Below are 10,356 nucleotides of genomic sequence, written 5' to 3' on the forward strand. Positions count from 1 at the left end.
ACCGCTGCATCCAACTGTGATTGCAGCTCAGTTATAGCATTTTAAATTTCATTCTGGCTATTTTTTACTTCTTTTATCTCTGCAGAAAAGGATTCTAATCTATTTTTGACTGCAGCTAGTATTCTTATTATTGTGATTCTAAATTCGGGTTCAGACATCTTGCTTGTCTCTGTGTTGGTTAAATCCCTGGCTGTCGTTTCTTCGTGGTCTTTCTTTTGGGGTGAATTCCTTCGTTTTGTCATTTTGAAGGGAGAAAAGGAATTAATGAGGTCGCAAAATTGAAATTAAAAGATAAAATTACAGAAATATTAAAATTAAAAATTAAACACACACACACACACACAAATTGAATGGAATATGCTAGATCCTAGGTGTGTTTTGGTCTGGGTGTTGAAAGTGGTTTGACAGATTAGAGAAAAAAATGGGAGGGGGAGGAAAAAAAAGGAAATAATCTGAGAATTTGAAAAAATGAATACACTGAAGTAGACTAAAATGAGATGATGGGAGTAAAATAGAGTTTGAAAAAATATACAGAAAAGTAAAGAATATAGTAGAAAAAATAAAGAAAAATATAAAAAAAAATTAAAAATAAATGTGATTTTTTTCTTTTTCTGTATTCTAGAAAAAAGAGAGGAAACAAAAAAGAGAGAAAAGATACAAAAAGGAAAAAAAGGAAATCATTTGAAAATTCAAGAAGTGAATACACCGTAGTAGACTAAAATAAAATGATGGAAGTAAAATAGAATTTGAAAAAATTTACATAAAAGCAATCAATATAGTAAAAAAATTAAAGAAAAATATTTTTAATAAAAATTGATAATAAAATGAAGTTTTTTCACATTCTGTATTCCAGAAAAACTACAGAAACGAAGAAGAGAAAAAAAGAAAAAGAAAGAAAAAGTAAAAAGGAAACTGTTTAGAAATTTGAAAACGGGAATACACTGAAGTAGAGTAAAAGAAAATGATGGAAGTAAAATAGAATTTGAAAAAAAATTACAGAAATGTAAAAAATATAGTAATAAAAATTAAAGAAAAATATTTTTAATAATAATTGATAATAAAAATAATTTTTTCTGTTTCTGCATTCAAGAAAAAGAAAAGAAGTGTAAAAGAGAAAAAGAAAAAAAAGAAAGAAAATTGACTCGATGAACCTGCTAACAGATTGAAGTAGGACTGAAATTACTTCGTTATTCCCTAGATGTCAGTCTATGTAGCTCTTTATAGTCCATAAAGTAAGCGGCAGTGAGACTTGTGTTCCTGAAGAGCCCTGTTGGCCCAGTTGGGTGGGGCTCAGTGTAATGGCTCCGCTCTCCACTAGATGGCGCTTTTAGGCTCCTGGGGTGGATTGTTGCGGTGCTTGTAGGTGCGAATGCACATGCGCTGGAGAAGTGAAAATGGCGGCACTCAGGTACCCAGTCTGTTCTCCTGGATCAGCAATCGCGCACCCATCCTCTGTCTTCAGCCCTTGTCCACTTCTCGCTCCTTCACTCTCCGTGACCAGGCCCCAGGCCACACCTCTCTCCCAAGTTTTGTCACAGACGCGGCTGTTTTCCCCGGTCCCTTATATCCAAAGGACCACAGCTTTGACCTGTTCTGCCCCTCTGTGGGAGGGTCTCACCAAGCAATGTCCGAATGAGCAATGGCCGAATATCGGCTGCAGCTAGGAACGCTTGCTGGACCCTGTTGTCGGTGCCCCGAGACTGTGGCCAGGTGCCAGCCCACCCCAGAAAAAGTTCACGAGAGATTGTAGCAGCAGCGTTTCGTGGATTATGGACAATCACAACACACGTCTGGCACCAGGCTTCACCCTAAACGACCTTGTTCCAGCACCAGCGAATGTGGCCGTTTTCCGGGGTCTGCTGGGACCAGAGGGCTTTGGCAGTCTCCTCCAAATGTCCTTCCAGCAGTGCAACTGCCTCTCCCCGTGTGGCCAGAGAACATCCCGGCCCCACTCTGTTCCTGGGATTCTCCCTTCCCACCAGAGCACCTCCAGGTATCGAGCTGTGGAGTTGCAGCCTTTGCACTCTCCTTGTTTACAGTCTTAGTGGAATTTACATACTCTCCTTTCTCCCTTTTTAGTTGAGTCCCTGTGGCTGTTTCCAATTTTCCACGTTTTCTCCAGCTGCTTTTGGGGAGGGTTGCTTTTCCTGTTTTCTCCCCCACTCCCCAGTCTCTGTCCTCTCTCCGCCTGCAAAAGCACCTCCATTCCTGCAGCTTCGTGCTCCCCAAGGTCCCCTCTCCACGCCATGTACTTGTTGAATTCTGTGGTTCAGGTTGTGCAGATTGTTGTGTTAATCCTCAATCAGTTTTCTAGGTGTGTAGGATGGTTTAGTGTTGGTCTGGCTGTATTCCATGGACGCGAGACACACAAAAATCTTCCACGTTGTTCCGCCATCTTGTCTCCTCCCCCATTGACTGCCTGATTTTCAATTGAACATGTGAGGATATTATGCCACTCCCTTCTTTCCTGCAGGTTTCTGTGGACACTTCTGCCATAGTCTTTTTTTATCTTCCCGTATTCGTTAGCAAACTCTTCTGTCTTCATGCTTATAGGGTTTTTTTAATGTGTGTATTTTGTGAATTTTACTATGTTATGTCTCAGTGTCGGCCTGCTTTTTTTTCTAATTTTAATGGGAGTTCTCTGTGACTCATAGATGTGGACGTCTGTTTCCTTGACCATTTAGTGGAAATTTTCCACTCTAATGCACTCAGACAAAACTTCTCCCCTTTTTCTCCCTCTCTTCTTCTTCTGGGACTCCTTTGAAAAGAATTTTATTACACTTTATGGAGTTGCGGATTCCCTAAGTATAAGTATGTGATGCAATATTTTAATTTTCCTCTTCTTTCCTGCTTCATTTCTCACAAAATTTTATCTTCCATGGCACTTACTCATTCCTCTGCTTCTTTCTGCCATGAGTTCATTATATCCAATCAGGTTCACATCTTGGTTACAGCATTTTAAAAGTTTCAGCCTGACCTGGTTTTAGGTCTTTTCCATCTGTAGTCAGGGTATCCTCATGTCTTCTAGGCTTTCTCAAGCATAGCTAGTATTCTTATGATAGTTTTTAAAAGTTCTGTTTCCTTATGATAGGTATTAAATTCTGTTTGAGTCTTATTATTTATATGTGTTTTAATTATATCCCTGGCAATGTCCTTTTATGGTTTTTTCTTTTGGCATGAATTCCTCTATCACTCTGTATGCCCATGTCTCCTCTTTCTTAAGTGTTTTAGGAAAATCCTGTTATGTTTTCTGCTTCTAGAGTAGTGTCTTTTTTGAGAAATGTTTACATACTGTTAACAACCTGACATTCTGGAAGCATTTCTTGCATGTGCTGTGTGCACTGTGCTGTCTTGTATTGGCTGCTCTGTCCCTCAGGTCAGTCCTCTGCAGAGTTCTCCTTGCCTCCAGGGGAGAGTTTTTCAACTTTGTCCATAGTGTTGTGAGTTTTATCTAGGTGAGTTTGGTCTCCTTATTAAAAGAGGCTAATTCCTATTTCCCCTAGAGGTGAAGCAATGCCTCACTCTATGGTCAGTAGACTTGGTGCCTGTGGGGGTATATGGTGGTCTTTGGAGGGAGGGGTGCAATGGTGATCTGGGTTGTAGGCACTCTTTCCCTAGTAAGGAAGCACCTGAGGAAGGAAAGGTGGGTATGTCTTGGTGTCAGTGGCTCAGTATCTACTGGGGGGTGTTGTGCTGCTCACTGAATTCTGTCCATGATAATTGGTGGGAGGAAATATTGGCATCAGCTCCTTCTCTAGTCCCTGCAGTTGGAGTTTCCAGCCACCCCTGTTCAGGAAGCCCTCACATAGAGACAACAATCTGTACTCATGGGTCCCAGGCTTCCTTCAGAACCCGGCCTTCACCCTGCCTTTGTCCAATCCATTGGCACACCTGGCAGTTTAGGGCTCTTATGTTTTATCTCAGGAGCTCTAGCTGGGTTTGAATACACCAAATTGTTGAACTCAATGTGACAGGGACCCCACTGATCCTTCGGGACAGTGTGTTGCTGTGATGTGGTTGGAGCTGGTTATCCCAGAAGGGCAGTTGCATGAACACTAGGAGCTTGGAGTTCATGGTGAGGAAGAACAAGAAGGGCGCGTTCAGTTAGCTGCTCTCGGCAGAGGCTTCTATGCTAATGACCAGGGCAGTGCAATGGTTTCTGTCAGCTCTCCTGCCCCATGAGAGGCAATGCCCTGTCTCCCAAATGCACTCCAAGAAGGTAACTTTCCCACCCGATATGACCCAGGGGATCCTCAAACCGCAGCAGTCCCTATGGGCTCGGGGCTCCTTCCCCACAGGAGCACTGCTATGCCCACCAGGGTCCACCCCAGTGATGGCATGGACTTCTAAATCTTCAGTTTTTGAACTCGATATTTACAGCATGTTGACTTGTCTTGATTACCTTTATGTGTCATCTTGACTGCGTTATGGGGGTGTCCAGATTCACAACTGTTTCTGTGTATGTCTGTGATGAGTTTCCAGAAGAGATTGGCATTTCCATCCATGGTTTCTTTCTGCCTGGGCATCACCCATTCCATCACAGTTCTGAGTAGAATCCGACGCAGAGGGAGGAAGAATTCCCTCATTTTTACTTCCCATGTGCTTGTTTGAACTGGAACATTGGTCTCCTCCTGCCCTTGTTCTTAGAGTTACATCATAGTCTCTGCAGGTTCTGAGACTAGACACTAGTTCAGAATCAGGCGAGACTTATACCACTGGTTTTCCTGGCTCCCCAACTTGTGAGTGTAGATCATGGGACTTCTCAACATATTTTGTCATGGAAACCAATGAGCTTTGGTTTCTGTTGCTCGAGGGAATCCTGACTAATACATGCAGAAGATTTATCTCTTGTTTAGAGGAAGTGAATAAAGTTGTCGCTCATTTAAAGTCCTGAGTAGCGAAGTGCCATGAAGGAAGTGTCACGTTGTTTGATTGGGACATGGGCTGGGTGAAGATAATGGGGAGCTCTGGGAGCTTGTGGTCCTGGCTGCACAGGGAGTGCATCTGGGACTCATGTAAATGTTCAGCTATTGTGCCTCAGGAAATCTGTAATTCACTCATGTTGAGGGACAGGAGAAAGCAATGCAAACAACTGTGTCTTTGTGCATGTTAGGGTAGATTTCCTAGGAAAACAATGATCTAATTCACACAGGTAATAGGTAAACACAGAATCCTGTGTCCAGAGAGGCTCCCTGGAGAAACTGCTGTGTGGACAGGAAGCCCCAGACCCTGAGAGGAAAGCTGCCTGTAACCTCCATCTTCACCTCCTCCTGGCAACACAAAGCAGAATTATGCATAGTGTGCGCCCCCCGGTGGTGCTGATCGCCTCCTGCAGGGAGGTTTGTGTCTGGGCTCCCAGAGAGGTCCCCTCACCCTGTCTCTTGCACAGTAATATGTGGCCTTGTCCTCGGCCTTCAGGGTGTTCATTTGCAGATAGAGCGTGTTCTTGGAGTTGTCTCTGGAGATGGGGAGTCGGCCCTTTACTGAGTCTGCGTAGTACGTGCTACTTCCATCATCATAAATATATGCGAGCCACTACACCCCTTTCCTGGAACCTGGCGAACCCAGCTCATTCCATATCTACTGAAGGTGAATCCAGAGGCTACACAGGAGAGTCTCAGGGACCCCCCAGGCTGCACCAGGTCTCGTCCAGACTCCGTCAGCTGCACGTCACACTGGACACCTGCAGACACCAGACATCTTGGTCAGGAAACTGTCACACATCCACTGTTTCTCACTCTTATCCACTCACATACTCAGTGTCTCCCATTCACCATGAATTACCTTTTAAAAGGGCAACCAGGAACACCCAGCCAAGCACAAACTCCATGGTGAGGTGTCTGTTCTGTCCTGATCAGAGAATGGGAACACCTGGGACTCTAGGGGCTGGGGCTTCTCTCCCAGCTTCGGAGTCTGGGATGGGCTGGTTTTATCACCATAGAGAGGACCCCATTTGCATGTGATCTAACACATATATCAAGCTCCAGTCTTAGATTTGATTCTTTAAAAGTGAACAACAGGGGCGCCTGGGTGGTGCAGTCAGTTAAGCGTCCGACTTCAGCCAGGTCACGATCTCACGGTCCGTGAGTTCGAGCCCCGCGTCAGGCTCTGGGCTGATGGCTCGGAGCCTGGAGCCTGTTTCCGATTCTGTGTCTCCCTCTCTCTCTGCCCCTCCCCCGTTCATGCTCTGTCTCTCTCTGTCCCAAAAATAAATAAAAAACGTTGAAAAAAAAAATTAAAAAAAAAAAAGTGAACAACAGTGTTAGGGATGCACTTGTAGTTTAGTTTGTGTAGATGGTGCTTTGACAATATGAATAATTGTATTCAGTGAGTACAGGTGTATTTGCAGTCCTGTGTGCATTTTTACAGGTCTTTCATCAACATAGATCATTTTCACTCTACAAGTATTTTACATTCTTTTTGAAATTTAACCCAAAATACTTTATTCTGTCATTTTCACTTGTATAATTTTGTTATTTATTTTGCATGTATTTTCATGCTGGTGTGTAGAATCACAGGTGGTTTGTTTTTATTTATTTTCTTTGTTCATTTTGCATCCTGCTCTTTTCCTCATTTAAAAAAAAGTGGTTCTAATATTTTTTGTGGTATCTCTAGGGTTTTGTTATGTTTAAGATCAATGTCACCTGCAAACAAGTAATTTTCCTTCCTCCTTACTGATTTAAATGTCTTTTATTTTTTTTATTCCCTATTTTTTTCTGGTTACGTCTTCCAGTGGTAGGAGAAGTAAGCTTTTCCCTTCTTTTCTTCTGGGATTTAGCCAGTGTAAGGATTCAATTGACATAAGACCTATCTACAGGAGAGAATAAATTTCATTTTGTAAGTGCATGGCCTTCCTAATGACATGACACCCAGAGAAAGGAAAAAGCAGGTGGCACTTGTGTCTTTCAGACAAAAAAAAAACATTGGGTTTGGCAAGAGTTAAGTTTGGGGTCACCAAGTAAGTAGGTTTGTTTGCATAGCCTTCTTGTCCCTGTATTCTATATTCTGGTTCTAACGATAGTTCTTCCCTCTTGGTACATGGGAGGGAGATTTATATCCTGCTGACAAGGGACAATGGAGAGTCTGAGTGTACTTGGACTCTTTCTCAAGTGACTTTCACCCAAATTAGCAGTGTGACAAGATGACATAGTTTGAGGTGGCATATGTATTCTTCACGTTATCATGGGGAACACTTATGTTAGGGGTGACCATCATTGCCTGGCTCCTGATTTGACAGGAAAGCCTTCTGCATTTTACCGTTCAATATGCTGTCAGGTGTGGGCTTTTCATAGTGGCCATGATCATGTGGAGGTAATTTCCTTCGGTCCCTTTTTAATTGGGTTCTTTTTAGATGATGAACATGTGTTGAATTTTGTCTAGTGTTTTTTTGAATCAATCAATGATGGCTTTGATTCAGTCATTCCCTCTGTTAATGGAGGACATCACATTTATGCATCTGTGTATGTTGAAGGATCCTTGCATCCGTGGAGTGAATCACACTGGATTATGTTGTATGATCCTCTCAATGTTCTGTTGAATTCAGTATGCTCAGATTTTGTGAAGGAATTTTGCATGTATGTTCATTTGCGATAGTGACCTGTAGTTTCCCTTCTTGTGGTGTCTTTCTTTGGTTTTGGTGTGAAAACAATGCTGTCCTCACAAATTTCATTAGGGAGTGCTGTTTTTTTTATCAGTGGTTTGTAATAGTTTGAGAAATATTGGCATTAACTCCTCTTTAAATACTTAGTAGAAGTTTTAATAAAGCCATGGACTCCTAGGCAGATTTTTTGCAGGGTGAGGTTTTAGATAGAGAAATCTTTTTAATTTTTCTTTTGTTCCTTTTGTATTTTTCCATGAAGCAGTCTTGGTGGCCTACGTTATGGCATAAAATGTGTAATTTGTTCCTGGTGATCTAATTGTTGGCCTATAAATACCTAAGTTTTTATTTAATGATCGTTTCCATGTCTTTAGTTCAGTTATGTCTCCTCTTTCAATTCTGATTGCATTTGTTTGAGTCTTCCCTATTTCCCCAGGCTACCTATTTGTTTCAAATTTTACTTACTTTTCCAAATACAAATTTTTATGTAATTGATTTGTTTTCTGTATTTGTGATAGTCTCTATTTTCTGTCTGCTTTATCTTTTTATGTTATTTTTATGTTTATCTTTTTATGTCAATAAAAATGCCAATGAGTTTTTTAAGGAACCTGCAAAATATACAATTCATATGAAAGCACACAACACATGGAAGCCACAAAACAATCATGACGTCGAGAGAACCTGGAGACATCACACTTCTCTCTTTCTAAGTATATTGCAGAGGTACATTAACCACAACAGTGTGCTTCTGGCATCAAATGAGATATTTAGACCAGTGGAGCTCATTACAGAGCCCAGAAGTAGAAGTTTGCAGATGCAGTGAGCAAATCCTCCACGAGATTTCCAACAATGCACAGTGGGGGGAGGATACTGTCTCTTAAACATGGTGTTGACTAGGGGCACCTGTGTGGCTTGGTAGGTTAAGCATCCCACTTCCACTCAGGTCATGATCTCATGGTTTGTGAGTTCGAGCCTCACATCAGGCTCCTGCTGACAGCTCAGGGCCTGGATTCTGTTTCTGCCTCTATCTCTGTGCCTCCCTACTCATGATCTGTCTCTCTCCCTCAAAAACAAAGTAAAAATTAAAAAATAGTATTGATATATACATGCAAAATAATAACATTTGGCCATAATCTTTCTTCATACATATACGTCGACACAAAAAAAATCTCAAAATGGATGAAGGATTAAGAAGAACACTTGAACCTAAATGCCTTCAAAGAAAACATGAAAGATGAATATGATGACATTCACTTGAGAATGATTGATTTGATATAAAAGCAAAGTCACAGAGAACAAAGCATGCAAGGGGGACTACACCATACTAGAAAAGGGGCAAGCAAATATTTGTAGAGCTAGAAGGAAGTCTATGGGCGCGTAGCCCCTCCCTGCCCACTGGGGATCTCCAGATGGATTTGACAAATTGGCTTCCTCATTGGTAAATGGCTGCTTGTTTGGTGGATGGAATGATGCTGACTGACTGCACATGCCATTGCCACGACTGTGGTAAAGAATGTAATGCCTGAAATGGTTCCCGGATTTGCCATTCCATTATGGATTTAGCCAGACCAAGGAACTCACTTCAGCACATAGACAAACTACGTACTTGCAAAGACTTGGGAGTGATAATTAGAATTTTATACTCCACATCATCCTTAATCATCACAGAAGCAGACGATGAGGATATGTGGATTAGGGGAACAGATATGGAACATGAAAAACTAGACACAAAATTCCTTCAGGAAAAATCCACCTGGAAATTGGCCTGGAACATCCATAATCATTGTCCTTGGCCCTTAATGAGATTTGGAATGCTCCAAATAGCAGGCAGGGACTGACCCCCTTTGCAACAGTATTTTAGAAAGGAGTCCTTAACCCTTTCTTCCCTGATTGAGTGAACTTTATGATAACTTATATGACCAAGTTGATGCCATGCATAGCCATGTCCAAGAAGTAACAGGTGCACTTGGGTTATATCATCCATAGACAATAAGAACATGGCCTCTGCCACTGCCTAGCCATGCAACCCTTTCTACAGAATATGGGACGCTCATCACGTCTTCAGAGAGCACCCAGTTCCACCTCGCTGAAAAGGACCTTATGACGAACTGCTAACCGACTACACTGCCATCAGAATTAGGGAAAGATTCTTCTGGATTCATGCCAGCTGCACAAAATAGTTCCAGAAAATGCCATCGTCAAGATCCTGGATGGCCATCCCCACAACGACCATAGGTAAGGATTCCCAGAGCCAATTCCCAGGCTCCGGAAACACATGGCATCACATAGTAGGTCATGGATCAAAAAACTGCATTTCCACCTAGTTTCATTTTCCGGCTCTTTCCTGTCAGGAAAAAAAAAACCTTTTTAAAATGGAGCCTACCCTTTCCCCCACTATTAAAAGACTGACTACATTTCCTGCTCTCCCTCTGAACCTCTACGACTGTCTGTCTTCAGACTGCATCTGCCCCATTCACCTGTGTAGTTATCTCAGCAGGTCAGATACAGACCCTTACACCAGTTTTCCAAATCCCGTCTACAGTAAATAATCAGTCTGATTGTCAATCGTTTTGACATCAGGATAGCATGTAAGCCCCCAAAGTCGTGTTATTTCCTGCCAATGCAAGCAGGTGAATGCACCATGTGGATGGACAAATGGAAGGGTGTGGTATCCACAACCAGAACGACAATGTCACTCTGCCTTTCCTTCCACTGCATTGATTGGGACCACAACTTTGATGGAAGCTTCAGGATGGTCC

The 10,356-nt window shown here is 42.2% G+C and overlaps 1 pseudogene; it reads right to left on the reverse strand.

Annotated features, from left to right (window-relative positions):
* Positions 1–1,314: 1,314 nt before the first annotated feature.
* On the reverse strand, positions 1,315–5,872 carry LOC131518022 (immunoglobulin heavy variable 3-23-like; annotated as a pseudogene).
* Between the last annotated feature and the right edge of the window lie 4,484 nt (positions 5,873–10,356).

This window comes from Neofelis nebulosa, chromosome 7, assembly GCF_028018385.1.
Source record: "Neofelis nebulosa isolate mNeoNeb1 chromosome 7, mNeoNeb1.pri, whole genome shotgun sequence".
Lineage (NCBI taxonomy): Eukaryota > Metazoa > Chordata > Mammalia > Carnivora > Felidae > Neofelis > Neofelis nebulosa.